The sequence below is a fragment of the Micropterus dolomieu genome, linkage group LG02 (assembly GCF_021292245.1).
Source record: "Micropterus dolomieu isolate WLL.071019.BEF.003 ecotype Adirondacks linkage group LG02, ASM2129224v1, whole genome shotgun sequence".
In the NCBI taxonomy this organism is placed as follows: Eukaryota; Metazoa; Chordata; class Actinopteri; order Centrarchiformes; family Centrarchidae; genus Micropterus; species Micropterus dolomieu.
Genome location: NC_060151.1, coordinates 24,360,629 through 24,365,628, shown reverse-complemented (window position 1 = coordinate 24,365,628; position 5,000 = coordinate 24,360,629). Strand labels below are relative to the sequence as shown.

General features: G+C 41.1%; 1 protein-coding gene across 1 annotated transcript in view; it reads left to right on the top strand.

The window, feature by feature from the left end:
* The first annotated feature begins 1,910 nt into the window (after positions 1-1,910).
* LOC123961390 (rho-related GTP-binding protein RhoN-like) overlaps positions 1,911-5,000 on the top strand; it is an 8,413-nt gene continuing 5,323 nt past the window's right edge. The window contains exons 1-2 of the mRNA XM_046036742.1: positions 1,911-1,915; positions 3,107-3,110. The gene's annotated coding sequence lies outside the window, so the exon portion shown is untranslated. The remainder of the gene's footprint in view (positions 1,916-3,106; positions 3,111-5,000) is intronic.

Below are 5,000 nucleotides of genomic sequence, written 5' to 3'. Positions count from 1 at the left end.
GAGATAGACTTAATATCCTCTGGGTATTACTGCTAGTGGGCATGATATGTGTGTGTCTATTTCTCTGTGTGTGTGTGTCACACTGTGCTCACTGTGAGAGCGTGCGCATTTACACACAGGCCACGTGTATGAGTGTGAATGTGTGTCACAGTATATTTATGTAAGCGGCTGACATAAATACATCAAGGGGAACACACAGCTGTCTAGTGCCATGTTTCTTAGGGGTTAGAACCTGAAATGGACGGCAGGACTGTTTCTGTTGGGTCACTTCATTTTTAAGTCCTTTCAGTGAACTCAGTTCCTGGGGCAGCCTGCGCCAGACTGTTGTCTGCGCTTTCTACAAAGAATTTGCAGCAGTAGAGGAAATAGACTTTGCAAGTCCCATTGCACAGCCACCGAATGGCTGCAGTGAAAGGGACCTGCTCTGATCTCAACACATACCAGGCTGGATTAGAAGAGGGGACCAAAGCAGAAACAGGATCTGACCCTCTCTGCTATCACTCTCTAACCCTGCCGCTCTTTCCTGAAGACATCCTCGACACTTCCTTCTCCAATTAGTGTGACCTTGTTACGTTGAGTAGCTTTGTGAAAGTCAAGACCCAGCTTCATGCACCACACTTTTAGCAGAGCTGTCCAACGAGCGGGCTTTAAGGCTAGAGGTTATAATCAAAATAGCTCAGTTCAAATCTGTAAGCTGATACAGATACATAAAGCAAGTGGACAACAAGCAAAGTAATCGTGTCCCTTGCCAGAGAGAGCTTTTCATCTTTGCCCAGTGGTTGTGATCAGCACTTAGCCAGCCCTGTTTGTTTAGTAACACAGTAGGAGGAGGCCCCGGCGGACGCTCTTTGAATGCTAAAAACCGTAAAGCCAGCATAGAGTCTGACACTGTGCCACCTTGGGGAGGAGCACTAGTATCCCACATGTACTGTCTCGATGAGGGGCCGCCACTGACAGCTGCCGAAAGTCAGGGGTCAAAGTCACGCCAGGTAGATATCAGTGGTCAGGATTACAGGCTGTCGAGGGCCGGCAGTGAAGGATGATGGCGGGGTGATTTAAAAGAGTTGCGCAACTCAGTCTAACCACAGACCTTGCTGTGTACAGCTAGGCTTAGTTGTGTGTGTGTGAGCGTGAGTGTGAGTGTGCATGTTTGGACATACTGTATGGTCCACCATACATACATTTTCCCTGAAATTAATTTTATTTTCAATCCATCTTTTGTCACGCAGACAGATGAACCCAGACTCTCTTAGAGGTTTTCAGGGTTTGGGCAGTAGCCAAGATGTGCCAACTGCATCTCCATGTTTGTATACCACCAGTCTAGCCCTTTGCATTCAAGGGGAAAAAAAACTCTAAATCCCTCAGCAGCATTTGTGAATAGTAGAAAAGAAAAAAAAGTAGGGAGCAGTATTGTAAATGCTTACACGTCAATAACTTTTACAGCACTCTCATCCACTTAAAGGACCTTGAATTCATCATTTCCACCATGGCCCAATGAAGTCACTGGTCCGTGGGAGAGAGCTTACTGGATTCCCATGTGCTCACTGGGTGATAATTCACCCTTGACCAATAATAAACTGTTCACACAGCATGCAGCTATAGCAGGCTAGTGCAATGTAACAACAGACTAAGCCTTCATGTAGCATTGACCCTGAGGGGAAAACATAGTTGTTTCAGCTTTTAAAATCAGACCATTTAGTTGACTAAAAGGATAAAATTCTGTGACTACCTCGGTCCACCATTTACACTGTATAGCAGAAGAACGCCACAAATGTAGATAATATAAATATACATAATGGAATTAGTCTTAAAGGACATATGGTTTTTTAAATGGTTCCCCTCTGCACATTTAGTATCCGTGTCTGAGAGATTTAACCTTCCTTACTTCCTCCCTTCTATTTATAACAGTGTCATAGTCCTGCCTGCACTTTGATAGTACCAAGTGATCTCATTTACACACACTTGCACACACGCTCAGTCACAAACTCACACACCCACACATATTTTTGCACACATACAATCTATGTGCAAATGATGCCAACAAATCCTAATAAAATGTTTGAGCAATGAGCGAAACAGATGGAAATATGGCACTGAATGCCACAATGGCTGGGTATTTGGCAGCACGCCATATCTGAATTGTAGCATGGCCTAATGGATCAGCTGAAAGCTATGCGAATCCTTCAGTATCTGCCCTGACTACCTGCTCTGTCTCTCCTTCTCTGTGCCAAGGGTGATCCGGGGCTCTGTGCCCGCTGACAGCTGAGCTCACTCTGGCAGACAGCCGGCACTTCTGCACAAAACTATATGCAGAATACAGAATGAGAGGCCAATGTCCTGATTAGCATTAAAGCCAAAAAGCAGTGTTATATGAGGATTTGATCTTCTGTGCATAGGGTGGATACGATGAAAGGAAAACCTTGATAATTAAATGCAATCCAAGAGCGAGGAAGAGAGAGAGGAAAAAGTTAAGACCATAGTTCAGTATTTTGTAAGATATAGAATTTTCTCCACCGCTGAATGTTACAGATGGTTCAGCTTTCAATATAAAGAAATCCAATACAAGACTGACAAAAATTACAGTTTGACATACTGTAACATTTCCTCAGCTAGTTTTCCAGTTGGGCCTTTAAGCCCTCTTTTAATGCATAAAAATACCAGTGGCGGAAGAAGACTTCTTTACTGAATAATAATGGCAATACTGGAAATCATGGAAAAAGCCCATTGTTCAAAATGTTACTTATGTAAAAGGATATTCAGCAAATAGTATTAGTTATGCTGAAGAATGGCTCCTCAGTGTTATATTATTATACATGATATCACTGGTTTATGTCTTAATCTGTAGCAATATCTCAAATCATGCTCACTTGGTACTAATTGGCCCTAATGTGTGGAAGCAAAAGAAACCAAGCACAGTCTCCTGCTACTGTTCCTCCATTTTTTTTTTCAATGATAATTTGTTTTGTTTTTTAACACATAAAAAAACAACACAAAACATAATGACATCAATCTAAAAGCCACACTGCACATAGTATCAACAACGAAATACATTTAAAAAACATCTTTATGAAAAATGGCAACATGAAATTTAAATATAACTGACGAGAAAAATAAAGAGGAAGTTGTATTCATCTCACCCTTAGAATCGCTTTTCAATGAATATGTCATTTGTTATTTGTCTGTGGGTCATATTTATGGCATCGTCTTTCTGAGGGAGTTGTGCATAGTGTGTTGAAATATTGTATTCATCAAAGAAAACACTGTGAAGCCGGAATGACACATGTTAAACAAGCATACAGATGCCCCCACTTTTATTGCGCATTACATGCAACAGTGACTCATAGAATCAAGAGGCAGAAAACACATGGGAAAACACAACAGGTTGCAAGTTGTTTGTCTTTACTTTGACCAGAAACAGTGATTTAAACCAAACAAGCCATTATCAAGGGAGAATATACACACAAGACCATAGGACACCCAAAGCCAAAAACCATTAGCCATATGGGACATTTGTTTCATATTATTTTTTACAATTCTATATTAATCTGAAGCAGCTGCAGTGATCTGGATTGTTTGTCTGAGGATTGTTAAACGCTCATAGAAACTCTGTGGGGAGGCATTGTTATTTCCATCTGAGGGCTTGTCAGTGCTCTGTGGAGGCTTGACATCAAAAATTGAGGCGCCCGTCCCATCAGTGGCACAAATAATGAAAGAGGGCTCTTCTGTGTGAGTGACGGGTTTCTTCCTCACACCCCATGTGGTGGTGATTCGTTCTGCTTACTCATGTTTCTCCTCCAAACAAATTAATATTTATTATAGTCACAGCTCAGGGGACTCATGACACCACCCCACCCCCCCCAGACTGTGCAGCGCTGCCACATAAAGGAACTCTGTAAGATGGGTCTATTTTCGGTGACCATTATCTTCGCAACTCTGTCTGTATGAGACAGAGGATGGTCACAGAGGAATCCTTTGGTGACACGGCTACAGATATCAATAAACAATACAGCCACTGTCTGTCATATCTCTGAGCAGACTGTGTCCTAACCTGGGATGTCATATGCGATGACGTGTTTAAAAAAAAAAAAAAGTTATCCAGTCATTCATTAAATGTATTTCATGCTGCCGAACAAATCTTCATAATAATGAAAACTGAGGAAAGTCACAGGATTAATACATCAGTTTAGCTGATCTGTCACTGACTATTGAGACCTAATCTTAATTTTGTGTTTCCAATGCAATAATTTAGTTTTCCACGATATGAAAACTAAAGCTGCTGCCACAGTGATGTTGTTTAAAATTGTGTGTGTGTGTGTGTGTGTACATGCATACATGGTTATATAAATAAGAAAGGACAAAATATTTAATAAATGAATCAATCAGTTCTCCAACTAGATGTGTATTTGTAAATGTAAGTAAATTTGACACCAGACTCAGTTGAGTACAGCAGATTTAGATTTCTCAGCTCCAACTTCACTCAAATTCTCCAGATGAACTTAAAGTAATCTTGAAGAACCACACAGAATTCTGACAGCACTGGCTGTCCTTCAGTTCACGCAAGCCGTTTTAAAATAATCAGGGACACAACCAGTAGATAGGGAGCTGTTGAAAACAGAGATCAAATGGGGCCCAACAGAATCTATTACTTTTAGTAAAAATTTTGTAGGTATTATATCAAGTGGGCTGGAGGACACTCTCATTTGTGATATTGTTTTTAAAAGCTCAGACAAGTCGATGGGATAAAACTGGTTAAAACTCTGTTGTTGCTGGTGAGGAACCTCTGAGTAAGAGGCCACGGGGGTAATAGAGGCTCTGATTGACACCACCTTATTGGTAAAATAAGATAAAAACAATTCACAGTCATCATTACTTCCAGCTGAGGCACAAGGAGGGGTTGGGTTTACCAGCTGATCCACAGTCTTAAACAGAAACCTGGGATTGTGTTTATGTGTAGTAATGAGTTCAGAAAAATAGTGTGTTCTCGCATCCTTAACCATTTT